Source organism: Canis aureus, chromosome 33 (genome assembly GCF_053574225.1).
Source record: "Canis aureus isolate CA01 chromosome 33, VMU_Caureus_v.1.0, whole genome shotgun sequence".
NCBI lineage: Eukaryota > Metazoa > Chordata > Mammalia > Carnivora > Canidae > Canis > Canis aureus.
In genome coordinates, this window is record NC_135643.1 from 17999972 (window position 1) to 18022696 (window position 22725).

The 22725-nt window shown below is 36.2% G+C and overlaps 1 protein-coding gene across 1 annotated transcript in view; it reads left to right on the plus strand.

Annotated features, from left to right (window-relative positions):
• The window catches only part of BMPR1B (bone morphogenetic protein receptor type 1B), a 392960-nt gene that overhangs the window by 128779 nt on the left and 241456 nt on the right, over positions 1–22725 (plus strand). The gene's annotated exons all lie outside the window — the stretch shown is intronic.

Below are 22725 nucleotides of genomic sequence, written 5' to 3' on the forward strand. Positions count from 1 at the left end.
TAAACATTTAATTTTCCACATTACGTGCAGTAGGTGCTATTATTAATCATGTTACAGATGAAGAAACTAAAACATAGATTAGTGGTGAGTGGTACCAAAACTGTGAGGAAGCTGGGATCAAGACTGAGGAGGGCTGACTATAAGTTTGTGTCCCTAAGTACCGTGAGAGTGACCCAGTATTTCCAGGCTAGTCCCAATTTCAAATGTTTTGTTGTAAGTTTATTTATGTGAGGTTGAATTGTCCTATTGGGTTTTATTTTTAGAAAAGCTATTTATGACAGATCTTTAAGGAAACCACTGACTCCAATGTTTTTGACACTGAAAACTCAACATTTTACTAGTATTAAAACATTTTAAATTTTATCATACACAGTACAAAATTGAAATAGGATTAGTTTTTAAAACGTACAGGCTTCAGGAGCCTTATTTTTCTTATTTCAAGTGTATATTGGCACCTCAGTGAATGAGAAAAATTTATAATGAAGGCCTTTTATTATGTCAGTACCAGAAGTACTTGCGTAGGATCCAAGGGAGACCTCCCTTCTAATGAATTTTTATTGTAAATAGTACAATGCTAATGTTTTTGATGTGTTATCCCAAAGGGAACTTAACAGAGTTTTAATAAGGATATTTTATCCCTTGCCTTCCTGTATTTTTTTTAAGATTTTATTTATTCATGAGAGACACAGAGAGAGAGAGAGAGAGAGAGAGGGAGGCAGAGACTTAGACAGAGGGAGAAGCAGGCTTCCTATGGGGAGCCTAACGTAGGACTCGATCCCAGGACTGAGATCACGACCTGAGTCAGAACTCAACCACTGAGTCACCCAGGCACTCTTCCTTCCTATATTTTTATCTTAATTTGACTGTGGTTAGATTTTTTAAAATGATGTATCATTATATATCTAGAATTTATCAAGTATCCTTTTAAAAAACATTTTATTTATTATTTGAGAGAGTGAGGGAGAAGGAGGGCATCTTAAGCAGATTCCAAGCTGAGTGGAGAACCTGACGTGGGGCTCAGTCTCATAACCCCGAGATCATGACCTGAGCCAAAGTCGAGAGACTGATGCTTAACCAACTGATCTACTCAGATGCTCCAGGAATTGATCAGATATCTTATATGTGATAGACATTTTCTGATCCAAACATGTCTAAGCCTTAAGACAATTCTTCATTATCTCCATTTCCCGGATGAAGAAACTGAGACTCTGATTAGTAAGATGAAAACACTGATTTCAGTTATGACTGAAGTTCAGGTTCGTGCAGCTCCATAGCCTGTCATACATGTTCTGCTCTGCAGCGAGAGAGTTCTGGTTCTTTCTGTGCAAAAGTGGTTATTGAGAAACAAGAGGCTTTACTCTGTTCTGAAAGGAACATTGTTGGACGGTCCTGCACCTCTTCCGCTGGTTTTTTCAGTGCTGCTACTGTCCTTCAGAGAGCTTTCCCATACAGAATAACCATAATTTGCCATAGCCTTTGGGTTCCAAAATGGGAAACCCGAGTAGGAGCCACAGTCTTCCTGTAAGCAACAGATGGTTACTGTTTAAATGAGGGTAAACTCTGGATCTCATCTGTGAAGTGATTTTAGTTTTTTTGTGGGGTGGGTGGGTTTAGAGGGTTAGTCAAGGGAACAAGCTGGTAACAGGATTGAGGAGGAGGAGGAGGAGGAGGAAGTAAACAAACCAAATTTGTCTGTAGCCTTTTCACTCTTAGATGCTCTTTAATCACAGTCTTGTGGCAGGTTGTATTTTTCTGCCCCCTCCTCCACCCCGAGCAGACGGGGAGGAATGAAGGGAGGACATGGCAGGCTGTTGAAATCTGTAGTGTGTTGGCATCCAGCAAGTGAGTTTTGCTGTGGGGTAAGTCCTGTGGCTTGTTTTCTGCCTTCGTGAATAGAGCCTTTCCATCTTTGCCAAGCCTGCAGTTAATGCAGTCAAGGGATTTATTATGAAATGTACTAAATCTTGGCATGGAGCTAATTGCATATAACAAGAAGCGTGCTAGAGGCTTGGACCTGAGAAGTGACACATGCAAAAAGCATTCTCTTTCTGATGCTGCTGAAAGAGGTTTTGTGTAGGGGAATGTCTGCATGTCTGCGCTTATTGCTAATGAGGTAACCCCTCACCCAAAGCATATTTCTGAGTTACTTGTTAAAATAAATGCAGAGTTCTCTCTTTCTCTCTTTCTCTCTGTATGAACAATTAGCAGTTGAAGAATGAATATTTATTAACCCCAACTCCGCTTCTGAAACTCTTAGTATATCATAAAAAGCACATCTATGGCAGTTTAGATTTCCTAATTATGACCCAGAATAATTCTTAGGAAAAGGTATAAAAGGCAACCAGAGAAGCTGTAATAGCTCTGTCTGCCATAACAAGATATCATAGAGTTGGTGGCTTAAACAACAGAAATTTCTTTTCTCCTAGTTCTGGAGATTGGAAGTCTGAGATCAGGGTGTCAGCATGGTTAATCTCTTGAGAGCTTTCTTTCTAGCCTGCAAATGGCTGATTTTTTACTATATCCTAATTTTGGTGGTTGAGGTGGGCAGCAAGCACGGAAGATGGAAGGAAAGGGGGTGAGAGAATTCTCTGGTGCCTCTTCTTATGAGTATGAATCCTATCATAAGGGCCCGGCCCCTTGCTTATCTTATGACCTCATCTATACATAATTATCTACCCAAAGCTCTGTCTCCAAATACTATCACATGAGGGTTAGGGGTTATATATGAGTATATATATATGAGTAAATATATGAGTTTGGGGGAGGGGGCATATTTCAGTCCATGGCAAAAGTGTTTAAAGGAAAAGACAAATATTGTATCTTTTTAAGCCCAGTGTAGTTCTTTAAAGCTTTACTTATTTTAAATTCAGTTTAAAAGTAATACTTGAATACTTGAGAAGTAAAAATTGTCTATTTTCTAATCCTTTTCTATTTTCATGAAGTTTTGTTGTATGGATTTTCTTTTTATTGGGATATTTATATTTCTCACAACACCCTAGTATATGCATTGTGTGTAGTGGGTGCTTAATAATTGGCACATTAAAAAGTTAAATACTTTTAGCATTTTCCCATGGCACATACCCCTCATATCTTAATTTTCTGGAATGTGCAAAGATAAACCAGTAAAAGCTGGGTATACATGTAAATATACAAAGAAAAACCAACAAAACCATTGCATCCTCTTTTGAATATTATGAAAAACATTTTCTGCCGATAATTTTCTTCCCTTTTGGTAACAGAAACTAGTTAACAAGATACATTTAGAAAATAAATGTTAGGTTTTATTCATATCTTCCTAGACTATAGTAATTTTTGTGTGCATGGAAAGCTAAGACCCTGATACTTAAAAAGTAAAAGAAGAGAGAATGATTGTAAAGGCTTCTGTCACATGGCTACACTAATCTTTTAGGTAGTAGTGGTTTTTGAAGTGGCAGTAATCCCAAGTTTAAAACAAAACAGTAGTGGCCACACATTTCAGGCCTGGCGCAGCAAAAAGGAAGTGTTGGAATGAAAGTGTTTGTACCATGTAGGGGGGAAAAGGTAACATTCAAAAATAGAACAGCAAAGAGATCATTTGTATGATCCTTATAACACTGCAAATTCATTAATATCTAGGGCTTACCAGATCAGTTTGAATTTTTATCAAGTGCCAGGAGTTGGCATTGATCAGGGTGATAAAAACCTGATGATTTACAGAGAGGGAATGGTTTGTTTGCTTGTTCATTCATTCATTCAACATTGATTTACTGAGGTTCTCCTGTGTTTGAGGCACCATGCCAAGTACTGTGACAGAGGATAGACAAATCATGGATAGCTTTTACCCTTGAGTACTTAATTTTGTATTTACTTAACTAATATGAAATTGAGTCCCTCCTACATATATAGTACTGTCCTGCCTCTTGGGACTGGAAAAACACACATCATTAAGAATGGTCCTTTTCAAAAAAGCTTGTGTCTCATCTAGGGAAATACACATAAACACATAATTGCTCTTAGTTATTAAGTTTAATAACTTGAGGTTTGGAGCCAGGTCTAAATAGAGGTTAACATTCAAGAGGAACATATGGCTTTCTGAACCATTCACTAAGTCTGGTATGTGTTGTCCCAGTAGTTCAAGAACTTGCTGCCCATAGGTGGTCTGAGAAACAGCAGACATGTGTCTACCTGAGAGAGATTACCAGAAACGCAGACTCTCAGGCTCTACCCCAGACATGCTGAATCTGAATTTACATTTTTTTTTAAAGATTTTATTTTTTGATTTGAGACAGAAAGAGAGAGCAAAGCTAGGGAAGGGGCAAAGAGAGAGGGAGAAGCAGACTCTTTGCTGAGCAGGGAGCCCCATGTGACACTCGATCCCAGGATCCTGGGGATCCATGGGACCCCAGGACAATGACCTGAGCCAAAGGCAGACACCTAGTCTACTTAGTCACCTAGGTACCCCTGAGCTTACATTTTTAATAAGCTGTCTACATGACTCATTCACCTATTGAAGTTTGAGAATCTTCAGTACACAGTTTGGCTCATATTCATAATTATGTGAGATGAAATTTTATCTAATCTCAAAACTGAGTGCCTTGATTTGCCTGTGCATTTTTTTGAACAAGCGTTTATTGAACACAAGGGTTTACTGAATGTATACCAGGTACTGCACTGGGAGCTGAGGACGAAAAAAGAAAGTAATTTTTAACCACAGTTAATAGTTAAATAAATTATATGACCTATTAAAGAAGTAATTATATAAGTAGAGAGCAAGGAAACCTTAGATAAGACATGATGTCTGAATTGGATCTTAAAAGATACGCAAGAATGTGTTCAAGAGGGATCCTTGGCAAGCATTATATGTTCTCATTCATTTGGGGAATATAAATAATAGTGAAAGGGAATATAAGGGAAGGGAGAAGAAATGTGTGGGAAATATCAGAAAGGGAGACAGAACGTAAAGACTCCTAACTCTGGGAAACGAACTAGGGGTGGTAGAAGGGGAGGAGGGCGGGGGGTGGGAGTGAATGGGTGACGGGCACTGGGTGTTATTCTGTATGTTAGTAAATTGAACACCAATAAAAAATAAATTAAAAAAAAAAAAAAAAAGAGGGATCCTTGGGTGGCGCAGTGGTTTAGTGCCTGCCTTTGCCCCGGGGTGCGATCCTGGAGACCAGGTATCGAATCCCACGTCGGGCTCCCGGTGCATGGAGCCTGCTTCTCCCTCTGCCTATGTCTCTGCCTCTCTCTCTCTCTGTGTGACTATCATAAATAAATAAAAATTATAAAATAACTTAAATCTTTAAAAAAAAAAAGAATGTGTTCAAGAGGAGAGAGAGATTCTTCTCTCAGATTTCATTTATCTGTTGACTTTGAATAGGTGAATTACTAGAGATAGGTTTTTGAAAGTCTTTAAAAAATTTTAGGTAAACTTATAAGTCCAGGTTTGTGTATTTTGGTGTGTTTTGTCAATGGGATGAGTGTACAAAGTTTCTTAAGGAGATGTGATATAATGAGTCTTGGAGTTCAGTGTGAGTAATTTTATATTCTGAGCCTCAGTTTTTAAATCTGCGAAGTGGGAATACCAGTTCTGCAAGATTTTGGTGAAGGTTACAACACAAAAAAATTAGCACTGTGGAGTCTGATACATTGTAAGTATTAATCATGATAAAAACAGTTTATTTTTTTCTTGACATGTTATTTATGTTATCAAAAGGAAAATACAATAGTGTGATGTGTTCAAAATAAAAACATCCTCTATAAGAAGTAATCATCTTTTTTTATCATCTAAGACAGGAAAAGATTAAGAAGTGAGAAGGTAATGAGTCATAATGTCCAAAAACCGAAAAAAATATTTTCACCTTCTCAAAAAGGACACTTGCAAACTTCACATTCTTTGGCTTTGAACTCTGTGCTTTGGTGTTTATAATCAATCCCAGCACAGACTTTCTCTGTCTATAGTGCTGGGCCATTTCAGTCCTTAATAAGCTTTACTCTGATGCTTTTAAAATATTTGAATAGTAAATTTGTGTGAAGTGTACTCTTCACCACGTTGTGTATGGGCTTCTCACGAAGAAATACATGCATATGTTCTTAGAGAAAATATGACTTCTTTTCTTCTTTTTTTTTTTTTTTTATTTCACAAATTTGGGAAACACATTTAAGAACCAAGCTAATAAAGAGCAGCTGAGACTTTCTCACATACACAGAAATTGAAATTGGCTTTCTCTAATTGGTGAGAAAGAGTTGTTCTTTATTTAGTGCTCACGAACTGGGTTCACTTACTGTTCTTTAGCTGGAGTCTCACATGACTTCAGGCAAAATTTCTTGGTGCCTTTCCATTCCTATAAAATGGCCATCTGAGAACCACCAGTGGAAGGCAAAATGTAAATGGAAGGTATTAATCTGAAGACAGGCGAGGTGGGGGAGAGAGCCTATTGCTGTGTGGCATAGTCAAGAATGGATAAGAACGTAAAGTGGGCTGAGGTACAACATTTGAGTCTCTCAGTGAAATGTGCTACTCAAGGTAAACAGTCCATTTTTGTTGTCTTTGGCAGTTCTTGAGAACCTTGTCATGTTAATGTAGTTATTGAAATTGAATTTGGAAATTGTACTGTTACTCTCATATTTCACTTTAAAACAGTGCTGCTAACTCCCACCTTGAAAGGGCTCACATATATCTCATAAGCAGAGCACTGCTAATATTTTAGTAACCCCACAAGAAGGATAGTGAAATGAAATACTGTAAAAGCACAACTGACCTGCATTTTCTTTCCCCAGCTTGCTTGCAATGAGATGCCTAATGTAAAAATAACCCACTACCGAGTTCTCTTTACAAATGTGCAAATGGCACTCATTGTGTGTCAGAGATCACCCTGGGTCTCTGTGACCTTGGCAACATTTCAGGGATTACATTTTCACATGGATCAACTGTTTTTGAATAGTTTCTCCAATGTATTGGCACAGACCAGCTTTTTTTAAACAGTAAGCATTTATACCCCTTTTCCTACCTCACCAAACATAGCCAGTATGGCCTTTACAGAAGAGAGAGGAGGAGAGAGAAACTTTAACATTTATGTAGAAATTTCCACATAGTCTCAGGGCAATGTTGTGATACCTGATTTTGGTTTACGTTTGTTCCTTTTTTTAATTTAAAGGATTGGCTCCTTAAGAATTTCTTTTTGAGAATAGCTTATATCGCTTATTGCCCCCCAAGAGAACAGTCTAAGAGATATTTATAAAACAAGGCGTGTATTTTCCTTGACATATCTTTTTATCATTTTTCTAATAGGAAGGAGTTGTTGTTTTGACTTTTGGTTATTTGAAATTATTCGAAGAAGGCAAACTTGTCCTATTTCTTTAAACTGGGAAATCTGAGGCACTGACTACTGAAAGAGGCTGCTAGGTCTTGCTTTTTTTTGTACTTACACATCTTAGCATACTTCTTCAAATGGCTGTTTAAAAAAGTGAGTCTTTTGATCATTAGTAGATCTTAAAAATTTTGTTAAATCCATTATAAAACTGATTTCACAAACTCTTGGTTCTCTAAGGATTAGGCAGAACAGTTATTTTCTCAGTGCCACAATATAGAAGAATAATAATTAAAAATGGTTAATATTGATGACCTAAGTCCTTTAAGATTTGGACAGATTTGGTAGTATCATGTCCAGTTTTTCATGTAAACAAGCATCACAAAATTCTTTTCTTCTCTTGGTTTTACAGTTGTATAGCTGGTCCAAAGTTGAAATGTGTTTGTTCTTGAAAGAAAAATATCCCTCATAGCTTAGATTAATGGTGCTTCAAGACATGTTTATTCAAAGATGGCAGCAAAGAGGTGAGTAGGCTAAATGCTCTACATTAGAGATCATTGTGTCATACACAACAGATGTAGCCAGTGGACTGTTTATGTAGCTGCTTTCAATTTTTCTTTGATTTATAATCTATGAGAAAATTAAAATGCATGTCTCTTTTTTTTTTAACAAGAATAGTGAGATTTTAGAGAAACATTGTTAATTCTAAAAATCAATTTGTGAAGAAGGTTTAGCCTGGTGTATTTCAGCTTTGATTTTAGATTATATATTCAGGTTCTTTCAAGAGGTGTTGCATCAGGCAGCTGGACCAAGCAAGGGAAATTATCTTCAGTTTGGTATCTTAGAGGCAATCCTTTGGTTAAATCTGAACATAGGGCACTTCAAAGTAATCATTAAAAATTATCCTGGTATTTATGAGGTATATGACTTTTGTCTTTCCTGAAGAGTATCAAAAATATCATTTATATATATACACACACACACACACACACACACACATTTAAGTTTTAAATAAAGCAATCAGAATTTCCCCTAAACTTTTATATTTCTTTTGTGTTCAGTTACTAAAAATCATCATTTGAACATTCTAAAATAGGTAAAAGTAACATCATATACTTTACTTAATGCTAAAATGTAAGGTTTCTGTAGAGTTTCTCAAGAGTGCTTCTGGTTGGCATTTGAGTAGAATTCCAATGGTCACCTAAATGTATTTTTCAGCGCGTGTTTTGTGACCACTCTTACTAGTATGAGTTTTTACATGTAACTAGCAATCTTTTAAGAAGGTTAACAGTAAAGATGTTCTGCTTCTAGAGATTTTTTATTTAATGATGTAGTCCTGGTTAAAAGCTCTTTGGAGATTTGTAAAAAATGTATCTTACACTAAAAGATGAAAACAAATAATACCTATCTTTAGAGCTTTGAAAAAAATGTTTATCCTCTTGTTATATTGAAGTTGATCTAACTTTTCAAATTAGTGACATGTATATCTGTGCATGTATATACGGCACATGAGTGTAATATTCTTGACCGTGAAATCTAGACTTGATAAACAAAACATCTGTTCCAGTACAGAAAGAGAAAAGTTTGGGAATGTAGTTTTTTTAATTGACATTTGATAGTTGGTTTTATGTAATTAATTGATCTTTTGATGCTCTGAGTTTTCTGTATCTAAAAGTTCAAAATTAGCTCTAATTTGAGCATGATTTATTTATTTTTTACCAATTAATTATGATTATCATTTCTTTATATTCTACCGTTAGGAATTTATTAAGCTCAAAACTACTTTAAAAAAAGCCTCTGTAGAGGGTATTTATGAATATAAAATGCCTATGAATTGATTCTACCATCTAAATGAGAGTATAAAGATTTTGAAAAAAACCCCATAAGTATGTAACTATAATACACTTTCTGGCATACTTAGGTTATGTTGTTTTCATAGTTTTGCAGGAGTTATTTTTTCATTTGTTCAATAAGTGAAATTATAGCTATAAACAAATACTTGGCAAAAAATGTTGACTTTTAGAATATGAGAATATATTATGAAATGGTTAAGCACCAAAGCTAAGACATTATTGTATGGGGATGTTTGGACCAGAAAATTAATATCAACTATATACTGAATCAAAAATAACTGAAATGAAGAGATGGCACTGATTTGAACAATCAGGTAACTCTTGTGTATTTTTTTGTGTGTAGTAGGCAATATTTATAAAAGTCTGATTTGTTTATACTTTGGCTTACTCATGAATCTGAAAAGGTAATAGGGGAACCTGAGATATTTTATCTGATAAGATTTCCATAGTTAAGTATCAGCTAGTCAGAACAGGTTTTGAGGCCTCAACTTGTTTTTTTAAAGCTTTCTGGTAAGAAGAACTGTCCACTCCCCACAGCTAAGCCTGCCTCTGCTGCTGCACCATCATGGAGTTGGGGATTCAGCCCAGTGTGAAAGGGCATGACGTGCCTGTTGTCCCAGCTCTTCCTGCTTATGTAGGACGACCTTGAGTGGACTTAAAAACTTGTGCTTCCAGTGTAAATAAGTGATAGTAATATCTTTTCCAGCATGACTCACAGAGATTCAGAGTCATTGTAGATGATGTGATACATTTGAAGGCGTTTGGGAGTTTTGGCTGGTAAAATATTATTCTTATGTCTTCTAAACATTCAGAAAACTGGAACATTTGTACCTGCCAACTATCCCTTTTTCAGCATCCCCACCTTCAAAGTGTCTTGTGTGTTTTAGTAAAAATCGAAAGAAGGAAAAAAGTCAGCTATAATCCTGTATATTCTTTCTGGTCTTTTTTTCTATGCATTTTAAGTAGGAAAAGGAATAAAGTGCATACTGTTTTGTATGTTGCTTTATACATGTATTATTATATGTTTTTTTTTCAAATTCTTTTTGATTGTTATTTTGGATGGATGTACACGATATTCAGCTAAAGTGTTACGTTGTGGTTTATATAACTCTTCTTCTATATTTGGATATTTATTTATTTATTTATTTATTTATTTATTTATTTATATTTTAAAGATTTTATTTATTCATGAGAGACAGAGAGAAGCAGACACATCGGCAGAGGGAGAAGCAGGCTTCCTGCGGCGAGCCTGATGCAAGGCTCAATCCCAGGACTGGGATCACAGCCTGAGCCAAAGGCAGATGCTTAGCTACTGAGCCATACAGGTGCCCCTACATTTGGATATTTGGATTACTTCTAATTTTTTACATTATGGAGAAATGCTATAAGGAATATCTTATCTATAAAATTTTATCTGATTTTGGTATGTGTTCTTAATTCTCATTCTTAGCAGCGCAGTTCTTGAATCTAGGGGTAAGACTACTTTAACATTTCTCATAATTACTGAGAAATTTTTTTTTGGAAGACTTTAAATATAGATTAAAGTTGCCTCCCTGGACTAGGCTTCCTCTTGGGTTACACACTTGAAAACATTCGTTCTTTTTTAGGTCTAGTTCTTTCAAACCCCTTTCTAGATTCTTCCTAAGCACAGTTGAAGAGAATCTCTCATTTTCCCCAAGTGGTGGAGGACCCCTTATCCCTGTTTTATTAATTAATTTATTTTTTTTACTTTTTTATTTTATTAATTTAAGTAGAAAATTCAATATATTACCCTAATATGATAGCAAATGTAGTTTTTTTTTTAAAGATTTAATTTATTTATTCATTATAGTCACACAGAGAGAGACAGAGAGGCAGAGACACAGGTAGAGGGAGAAGCAGGCTCCATGCAGAGAGCCTGACGTGGGATTCGATTCCGGGTCTCCAGGATCGCGCCCCGGGACAAAGGCAGGCGCCAAACCACTGCGCCACCCAGGGATCCCGCAAATTTAGTTGTATAGGTTCCTGAGACTGCTGTAGTAAATTACCACTTAAAACAAGAAATTTATTTTCTCAAAGTTCTGGAGACCAGACATCCAAAATCAGTATCCTAAGTTGAAATCAAGGTATCAAGCAGGGCCACATTTCCTCCAGATGTTCTAGGAGAGAATCTTTTATTTGCTCTTCCATCTTCCAGTGTCTGCCAGCATTCCTTGATTTGTGGCTGCAGCACTCTGATCTCTGCTTCCATGGTCACATTACCTCCTCTTTTTCTGTATGTGTGAAGTCTCCCTCTCCCTCTGTCTTATAATGACTCTTGTGATGGCATTTAGGGTCTACCTGGCTAATCTGGGATAATCTCCCTGTCGCAAGATCCTTAATATAATCATATCTGCAAAGATCTTACCATGTAAGGTAACAATCACAGGTTCTGGGTAATAGGACCTGATACTTTGTGGGGGGTGGGAAGAAGGCACTATTTAGGCCTCTATGGTAATTTGTTACTAAGATAGGTAAGGTATTTCGAGTAATTATTAAGGCTTTTCTTTAAGTCTTATATATTGTTTAGAGCAAAGCATCTGATACCACTGGAAATGACATAGTTGAATATGAAGTGTGAATATGAATGTAATGTCGTGAAGAGCTCTAGTAGTGTTCTATCTTAGTATTATGTGACCTATGAGGAAAGGTGGTATATTTATATTTATTGGGATAAAACAAAAGACCTGATATTTTATGACTGAGATTCAGCACACTTTTTATTTGAAATGGGAGATTTCCTAATAAAAATTTATGAAAAATTGGAAAAGTTTATTATTGCCACCATCAAAGTTAATACAGGTATTAAAACTTTTCCTTTTGAAATCGGAATTTTTGTATTGGAATTAAATTGGGTGGTTTTTTTTGTTTTTTTGTTTTTTTTTTCCCCATCAGTACCTTTGACATCAACTAAATTTTTCTGTTTATGGTACAGTTAAAGTTTCAGGTATATATTTTTGATGATCCATAGCAGGCACAGAGCTTGTTATTCAAATTGCTACTGTACAGTTCCAGAAAATAGCAGGTTGTCACTTCTAGACTCCAAGTATGTGAGAGAAGCTCAGGGAGAGTGGGAGAAAAGGCAAGGGTGAGAAATAACCTGCCAGTTCTAATCTTTAGAACCTTTGCATAAACAAGATTGGAATGAAAACAGTGTTTTTTTTTTTTTTAATTTGGAAACCTGTAACATATCCAATCATAACATTCCATGCTGAGTGCATGTACACTTTTAGAAAGACACCACACTGTAATGTACTAGGTCCCCAAATCTGCTTCAGTACTGGCTTTGTGTATAACTTAAACTTCAGACGTCAATAGGCTAGATGGTGTATTTTTATATTGCATCCAGTAAAATGGAAAGAAAAGGTAAAATAGCCAGCAAAATATAGTCAGCATAGCAATAGTAAGTTTTAAGAACATTCTACATGTTGATCAGAATGTTGGGTCCTATATTTGTAGTACAGAATCATAAAAGCACAATTTAAGTTTTCATATATATATACAGAGATATTTAGATATTTTCAGTGCTTGGTATCAGCTAAATATAATGAATATGTGCTAAAAATGAGGGCAGAGTTCTGAGAAAAAAAAAGTTTACAACAAAAAAAGCAATCTAAAATAAGCTCAACATCCTTAACCTGATTATTTTGTTCAAGAATGCAACTAGCAATAGTTGAGATAGCAAAGAAGCTATTTGTAATATTTGAATAGTGGAAGTATTAACTGATAAGTTGATTGCTTCCTAGGAGATAGAAACAATTTTATTATATTGTTATGGTAAATTTTGGAATCAGGTTTAAAAAAGAGAGTGAATGCTTCTAGGCAATTCAAAACATGCTCCTGGTCCACATCTCTGGAATCTGAAAGATAATTTAGAAAGAAAGAAAGAAACAAAAAAACAAAACACAACAACAATGAAACAGAATACCTAAAGTGGCCTTAAAAATATGTTCTAAGACTGTCACCACGCCTCCACTCACCCACCCCTTGATCCTATCCTGCACACTTCCACATGAAAAGAAGAATGAAATCTTACAACACCAAGGGGCTCAGAGCTTGGAAATCCTTGGGCTGAAGGCCAGTTAGGTATACTTTGCTATCAGTGTCTTTGTGGAGTGGTCAGGCTCATTATAGCTTAAAACTCACAGGAATATTCTCTTCTTCCTAGATGCATTGGGCATAGAAAAGATCCAGTGTTTTTTAAATTGAGTGTGTGGCAGTTATGACATCAATTTAATGGGTCTCAAGTAAACAATAGTTAACTCAAGTTAAAATAGAAAATATCAATGCTTCACATGTAAGGATAAGCATTTTTTTTTTTTTTGGGATAAGCAGTTTTGTGGATTTTGTATTTGTATTCTGCAACATAATGCATAGGTCTTCTAATAAACTGTTCTTGGATCTCTCTCATTTGTGGGGATGGAGTGTGTAATAAACCATCAGACTTTTGTGTTCAGATATTGGGAAGGGTAGAGCCTGGATGGCAGCTTATTACTTCTCACAGATAAATAGAATGGGAGCAGATACAAAATCTTCTGAAGGTGGTACACTGTAGTTGACACGAGTAGGAGATTTTCTTTGTATTCTTGACCAGTTTCTTCTGAAATTATGGACTCAGTCAACTCAGAAAGTTGTCTATAATCTAGGAAGTAGAATTTAAAACAGCAATGGAATGGCACTTTATACTGTCAAATTGACAAAAAATAGTATCTGATATTTCTAACATTGGCCTGAGTGTGGCAAGAGAAGAATTATTTTCTATTACGTTGGAAAACAATTTGACATATCTTAGTAAAGTTGAAGATGTGTGTATCCTCTGACCCAGCACTTGCATGACTATGGCCTACTCTGGAGGAAAGAGCTTTCCTGCCTGCGCACAAGAACATTTGTGCCAGGGTGTTCATTGTACCATTCAGATGAACAGATAGATTGATTGATATAGGTAGACTTTGGTCTCGATCTAGCTATATACATACATATAATATAGATGATATATGATCTCTGCTTTATTTGGTTCAGTTTTAACAATGGAATGGTTAAGAGGGTAACCTGAAATTCTTTGTTTTTTTTTTTTTTCTCAATCCACTCTCTGCAAACTGTATGTGCATGCACATGAGTGTGTAAAGAAAACAACCTGAGCACTCCCTTGTTGAGGAACAAATAACTGAGATTTATTTATACTGTATATACTTTATAGCAACTGGAATGAATGAGTTAGATCTTCCTGTACCAATGGGATACATCCAACAAAAAATGCAGGCAAGCAAGCAGGCGAGCTAGCTGAGCTGGCCCATAGAGAAAATAGAAGAAAAGCAAACTACAAAGAATTTGTATAGTTAAATGCTATTAAACTTTGACCCACAAAATACAATAGTTATCTATTATATCCAGGCATCCATACCTATTAAAATAAAAAACCTTAATGGGGGATCCCTGGGTGGCTCAGCGGTTTGGCGCCTGCCTTTGGCCCAGGCGCGATCCTGGGGTCCCGGGATCAAGTCCCGCGTTGGGCTCCCGGCATGGAGCCTGCTTCTCCCTCTCCTGTATCTCTGCCGCTCTTTCTCTCTATGTCTATCATAAATAAATAAATAAATAAATCTTAAAAAAAAAAAACCTAAATGGAAAGACTACTCTGAAGATTATCTGTGGAGAGAAAAGGGTGGTGGTGGTACTTAGGGGGTGTTTTAGCTATTATCTATATATAACATTCTATTTCTGGAAAAAAAAGATTCTTCTGAAGCAAAAAGTACAGAATGTTAATATTTGATAAATGTGGCTAGTAAGCACATGAATGTTATACATTTTCTCAACTTTTCTCTTTGAAATTTTAACTTAAAATGTCTATCTTATCTTTAAAAAGTAGAATCCTTTAATCTTTGAGTTGTAGATTAATTTGTTGGAATTTTTTATCTCTTTGAATACATTCACTTGTAATTTAACATATTGAAGAAAATGTAAACTGTTTATATCTCAGTGGTCTCATTTGGTGATCTTTGCTCTCCTAGGCTTCATTTCAGTGAAGAAATGGTTAAGAGCAATGAAAATGCTTTGGTTTTCTGTTCTCGTTTATTCTCAAATCAGTCTTTTCAAATTGTTTAATACAATCTCTGCCTTTCTCGTATGTTCACTATTACGGAAGCTCTGAGAGGGCTGGGATTTTGATATTTGGCTCTCAGGCATCTAGAGTTTAATGTCTGGCACACAGTAGGGTTCGGTAATAATTGGTGCATGAATGAATAAAAGGATAAATAATCTCTGGGTGTGTGAATGCTTTTTCACTGCCTGTTAGTTTATGCATGTGACATGACTGGTGAAAATTATATGCCAAGTGAATTTACTGTAAAAGACATTGTGAGATACTTCTATACTAATTTTTCTTTACTTGCCTCCTAGAACTTAGTCGTTTCTTTCTCAGGGTCAACGTGTCAGCTACCCTTCTGTGAAAGATAAGAACCAAATTACTCCCACCCTTACTCCTTTATTATACCTTTTACCCCTTTTTTATGTACCTCTTTAATATCTTTATTTCTTTTTTATGCCTTTCTGATTAAATCTCAGTTAAGCTTAGTATCCATCTGGACACAGTAGGATGTTTGTTTATACTTGTATCTCTAATGTGTCATATGATTTCCACTTTCTGTGTATTTCCTGTTCTTGCTCTTCTATTATCATGTTTTGAATAGTCTCAACAATGTGTACTGCCTTATTTTAATTTGAAAAAATTAAAATGACATATTATTTCCATAGAAAATTATATTCCTATAAAGTTGTAGATTGCTCACTCTTTTTTTAAACGTAGTTTATTTAAAATGTACCTGGGATCCAGTGTTTTTAAAAGAATTCAGTTTGAATTTTATGAAACAAATGCTTATTTAGTGTTACGGGTTGAGTTGTATCCCCCCAAATTCTTATTTTCAAGCACTCACTCCTAGTCCTCAGAATGTGATTATTTTTGGAGATAAGGTCTTTAAAGTGATGTTTAAGTTAAAATAGTCATAAGGGTGATGCTTAATTCAATATGACTATCCTTCTAAGAAGAGATTAAGACACGTATAGAAGGAATACCACGTGAAGACACAGGGAAAAGACATCCATCTGCAAGCCAAGGAGAGAGACCTTGGAAGAAATCAGCTTTGGGGGGGCTCAGCGGTTTAGTGCCACCTTCGGCTCAGGGCGTGATCCTGGAGGTCCGAGATTGAGTCCTGCATCGGGCTCCCTGCATGGAGCCTGCTTCTCCCTCTGCCTATGCCTCTGTTTCTCTCTCTCTCTTTGTCTCTCATAAGTAAATAAATAAAATCTTTAAAAAAAAAAAAGAAATCAGCTTTGGGGCTCCTGGATGGCTCAGTCCTTAAGCGTTAAGTGTCCGCCTTGGGCTCAGTTCATGATCTCAGAGTCCTGGGATTAAACCCCATGTCAGGCTCCCTGCTCTGATGGGGAGCCTACTTCTCCCTTTCCCTCTGTCCCTCCCCCCTGCTTGTTCCTGACCCTCTTTATGTCCAATAAATAAAATCATTAAAAAAATACAGTCATTAAAAAAAAAGGAGAAATTAACTCTGCCAACACCTTGATTTTGGGCTTGGAGCATTTAGATTGTGAGAGAATAAATTTCTGTTGTTGAAGCTACCCAGTCTGTAGGGTTTGTTACGGCAGAAAACTTGAAAAATAATACACTTGGTAAAATGCAGAAATACATGAACATTTACCTTTTATTTCGTAAACCTAAACTTTAATACATAAAACCTGCCTTATGTATCTTAGGCAAATATGGAATCCTATATTAAGGAAGTTAAAGAATGTCATATTTGTATTCTGTACAATACTTTGTTTACATAGTTCTTTATACTTTAAATAAATGTCATACAGCATCTCATTAGATAGTAATCTGATATTAGTGACCTGCTTTAAAATATATTTCAGTGCATGGCAATATTTCAGTATATATGTGGCCATATCACTTAGAATACGCTGTTCAATTATAATTAGTGCCTATAATAGTGACTTTGCATGACTAGTACCTTTCAGGCACTTTGCCTCCTCAGATTTCATGTTAATTTTATTCCCATATTCTAGGAAGTGGTAAACAATGTATATTAACAATGTAGCAAACAGGAATGCAGGCTATCAAATTAGCTCAGATTTCTCATTCCTTGCTTCAGTTAACTGGTAAATAATATTCACTGCACCGGGTTTGTAGTAAGTAGTTATGCTGGTTTCAGCTTAGCCACCCTAAGTGTTTTGTGAATTGCTAGTGAGAGAAATCAGAGATTATAAAATTTTGATCAGTGGTGAGCATTCCTTTACTTCTAAAATGGAAGATGTGATCATCATTACTTTCTCTGTTAGCAGGCATGGAGGTCAGTTCATGATTTTTAAGATAGATTATGAAACTTCAATATGAAAAAGATTGGTTGTGAACCTGGTCACTTTAGCATTGGTTTGATTTTACTATACAACGTGGCAAATAACAAGAAAAGCCAGCTCAGATTATTATATTGCTCTGTTACTTGTTTTTCCTTCATCATCCTTCAGAATTCTCTGTGTCTGCTTCAAATGCCACAAGAAAATATTTTATCTTGTATAAAATAGTCTACCCTCAGCTTGGGGCACATTTTTTTTTTTTTTAATAACTCTGAGCTTGGAAGTCTTGGAATCTTTAATCCCTATTTTCAGAAGACACCATAAGATTTATTTTCAATAAGTAATTTTAAAATAGACTTCTTCACTTACCTGGTATAGTATTTGTGAATTCCTTTACAAACATTTTTCAAAGATGGGACATTTTTTCCTTTGGTTTAAGATGGTCATGATGGTTAGTGTCACGGATTTCTTGCCTAACCTAGTATCATGAGTTAATTTAAATCAATTTTCTCATATTTACTCATTAAATAGCAAGTTATGCTTTATTTTTCATTGGACAGCTTTAGATAGACATAGCAAATTTCCCACTTTTAATCCTATTTGGAATACACAGACTTTATATCATTTAGCATTACTTCTGTATTCAGGCCACTAGATTACTAATGCAGAACAGTTAATAGTTTAAAAACTTGAGTTCTTAAAATAAGTTTAAAGCTTAAAGGCAACTCTGAATAACTACAGGTATTGTTTATATCAATTTATCAGTGAAAATTAACTATATTTTCTCTTGACTTGGATTTTATGAAAAGCAGGTCTCTTCTAGCTAATCAGATCTTATATTTACATAGCCTTCCTTCAATATTCCACTTTTAATTACCTCCATTATATATGTACCCAAAAGGTAGTTGGTGTGATCCTGTTGCACATTCTGTCTTCCTTTGCATTCCTGGCGGCTGAGATGCCAAGGGCTCCCTGCACAACATGCCTACATATGCTTGGCTGCTACAGCTTATTACCTGTGGGCCAAATTTATCACAGTCTGGCATGGGCATGTGGGCAGGACAGTAATGTCTCTCTGATTTTCTTTGTGTTTGTTTACATTCCTGTCATGATGAAAAATTTGGATTTTTTTATATTTACTAAGAGAATGATGATATGTTTTACAATTTAAGTAGTAGAGTTTAATTTTTTTCTCTATCCATCACTGTTTTTTCATTTATGTTATTTCCCTTTGGGAAAGCAGTAAGCTACAAAGGAATACTTAATGTATGGTAAAATTAACAAAGTAATTTTGGTGATTTCAGCTAAGTATTTCACAGTTCAGATTTGTTTTTGACAAGGAAACTTAGTTTCTGCTCAGCCAAGATTTTTCTGTTCTGAATAGTGTTTGGATGTAATTCACTTTATCTCCAGTGACCATACTTTTTCCTGGCAGCTAAAGCTGAGTAACCCTTCAGGTTGATATTTTCTTCCTGTAGATATTTTGATAAATCAATCAGTTTTGAGTCAAGTCTAGTTGATTTGGGAACCCACATGGGTAAATGCCTTGAAAATGCCTCTGGGGACCAAAGTAAAACTGAAACTTTTTTTTCCTTTGGTTTTGCTTGATATTTGTTATTTTTGTTATGTCAAAAAAAAAAAAAAAAAACAGTTCAAACACCACTGTATTTCAGACCAGGCATTTGCGTTTTATATGGGCAAAAATCACATAAAATACTCACACTAGAGGGGCAACAGCCAAAAGCAAAAACATTTCATGACTCACAATTAGTATTCCTGACTGTTCATCCAAGAAAGACACATCTTTTCATTTTACATCTCCCTGGTCTGGATCTATTAATGTTGAATTCAACACTTGAGGACAATCATATATCTTTTATTTTCAGTTTTTAGAGAATAGCTCACATTTTGGCCTCTTCATACAACCAAGATCTTGTGTTGTGATTTAGTCAATTTATGGGTTTTACAGAACAACTTTTGAATTCTAATCTCTGCCAGGATTATCCCAGCTGTAAGCAAGTAGATATCTGAGTGTTTTACCTGTTGTCACCTATGAGTACCTCTTGGCATAATGTTCACATCATAGCCCTTACTTTCCAATCAGTATCTCTGGGGTGTGTGATAGAATTAATCACATAGGGAGGTTTTTCAGAATGCACATTCCTGTGTCCTTCCCTAGATGCCTTGCTTTGGAATGTTGGAGGTGGTAGCTGGGCATGTGCCATCTGGAAAACCTCTCAGTGTATTGTGATATATTCCCATGGTGTAGAGACTTTCCTATGCCATGTGACTATACTGGAAACGCTGAGTGTGTGCCACTGGCAGTACTCCAGGGAAACCTCACCTGACAACCTTGAACCAGAGACAAGAAGATATTTTTAGTAAAAATTGCATCTTCTAGACTGAATCAGATTTGATAGTATATTGGAATCCCCAAATTTTGTAAGGGTAAATCTAACATACTACTTAGTGTGGCTTGTATTTTATTTTATTTTTTATTTTTACTTATTTATTTTTTAAGATTTTATTTATTTATTCATGAGACACAGAGAGAGAGAGAGAGGCAGAGACATAGGCAGAGGGAGAAGCAGGCTCCATGCGGGGAGCCCAATGTGGGACTCGATCCTGGGTCTCCAGGATCACACCCCGGGCTGATGGCAGCACTAAACCGTTAAGCCACCGGGGCTGCGCATGGCTTGTATTTTAAACACTACATTTGAATTTGGCTTTTTGGTCACTTTTTAACTCATGCAACAGCATTATTTCAATCTTCTTCTTAAAATATTATTATCTTCTGTTCTCTGATGCTCTTCCCTCACTGTTATCTTTCTGCTATCAGCATCTTAGGCTCTCTTGCTTGCCTTCTCATCCTAAAACTCTATAATATTTGTTCAGATCAACCTCCTTTTTTTCCACCCTACACCATTATCTATAATGATCTCAGCCTTTCTCAAGGCTCTTTGTACCATCTGTTATGGCAATGATCCCCAAATTTTATCTTCAGCTTTAATTTTATTGTAAGTAGTAATTCGTTTCAATAGTTCAGTCTTGAGTGAAGGATAGGCTGGCTGATGGCTATCTGCAGATGAAGACAGGACTTTTCATCACATTCAGTGGTGCCTTATTAATGCATTCATGTCAGATATTTTCTCTAAAAGAATTATGAAAAACCCATATTTGTTTTATCAATTTCTCCATGTTTACAGTTCTCATCTTCTCGTAATTTTATTCTATTGGTTTTCTAGGACTGCTTCTAAGAAATTACCACTACATTGGTAGCTTAAACAGCAAAATGGACTTTCTCATAGTTCTGGACACTGGAAGTCTGAAATCAAGATGCTGGTAGGGCCATGCTCCTTCTGAAGGCCTAGGAAAAGAATCCTTCATTGTCTTTTCCTAGCTTCTGGCAGTCCTTGGCATTCTTTGGTTTGTAGTGGCTGCACTCCAGTCTCTGCTTCCACCTACATGTGGCCTTTTTCTCTTGACTCTCTCTGTGTCCTCTCTTCCTCTTATAAAGATACACACTGCTGGATTTAGGCCCATGTTATCCACTGTGCCCTCATTTAATTATTTCTGCAAAAGACTGTATTTCTAATGTTCTGAGTGGACATGAAGTTTTGGGAAAAAATTTGGACACTAACCCACTCACTGTAGGCTTATCCATACCAAATATCCAACACAAGAGGCAGCTGTCACATAGAGCTGAGGGCAAAATCTAGAAAATGACTGCCAGACTCTGCCACTTAAGTGTGTGTGGCTTTGAGCAAGGTACTCACTTGCTCTGTGCTCAGCTTCTTCATGGATGAGATAATAGTGCTTGCCTCATGAAACTGTTGTAAAGATTAAAATATTTAACATATGGAAGGTGTCCAGAATAACAACTAACACGTTTGAGCAATAACTGCATCAAGTCTTCCTGTGTTAATAGGCCTTGAAGGTGCTTCCCAGAAAACTTACTCTGAGCTTCACTCCTCCTTCTCCCTCCTCATCTTACATAGTATTTAGTTGTTTCTCCTTCTCACTGTAATGGTTTGTGAGGTGTTGCAAGAGGGAGACAATAGAGCAGACAGCCTTCGCACGCCTTCAGGGTCAGTGGTGGCTCAGCCCATTCGGAAGGCCCTGCACGGCTGAATGGCTAGAGATTGAGGGGCCCGTTGTGTCTCCAGGTGCCTGTGGTTGCAGGGGATCCCTGGAATGTTAATTAATTTTCATATTTCCCCTTAAGTTGTTTCTGTAGCTGGAACAAAGCATTTCTGAGCTGGGTCCCAAAGAGGCATTCTCATTCACTAACACCTTCTCATAGGAAACCATACTTGAGGCTTTCTTGTCAGTTTTAAGAGCCTATAAAAGGCATTGTAGGTTCACAAAGCTTGTTTAAAATCTACTTTTAAGCAGGTTTGGTGACATATTCACACTAAAGATTCTGGGGTTACTCTAGACCTTGTGCCTTAAAGGCAGAGATAGGTTTATAGCAACCAAGAGACTCTGATATAAGGGAAGGTACTCTCATCTTTCCTCTTGAGAACCTTCTGGCCTCAATAGAAGTGATTTCACTTCAAAACATGCTTTATTTCATATTATTCTCTGCAGTACTTTTTCTGTAAAATTATTTTTTTTTAATATTTAGTTATTCATGAGACAGAGAGAGAGGCAGAGACATAGGCAGAGGGAGAAGCAGGCTCCCTGTGGGGAGCTTGAAGAGGGACTTGATCCCAGGATCCTGGTGTCACGACCTGAGCCAAAGGAGGATGCTCAATCTCTGAGCCACCCAGGTGTCCCTTTTCTCTAAAACTAAACATACCAGGTATCTCAGGTGGTAGCAGTGCCCTGAGCTTACATTGGGACTCCAGGTACATTGGGACTCTGAAGTAAATTCAAGTCCTTTGAACTCTTTTCTGCCATTAGAGACCAGTGGCAAAAAAGGACACATAATCATGCCAAGTAATTTATATATGTAAACATGAGTACTCAACATAATTTGTAAATGTATGTAGTTTAGATGTAATTGCTAATTTCTACTGAAATTAGAGAATTTAAAATTTTAAATAATTTAGCTATAAAATTTACTGATGAAGAAAACTTATTAAACTGACTCATCTAGTACTTACAACAATCATGTATGCTGTTCCCTGCTTTTTACCTCATTGACTTGTTTTTGGATATGTGATACATACTAATTTATTCAAAACAGACTAGTTTCTTTGTAT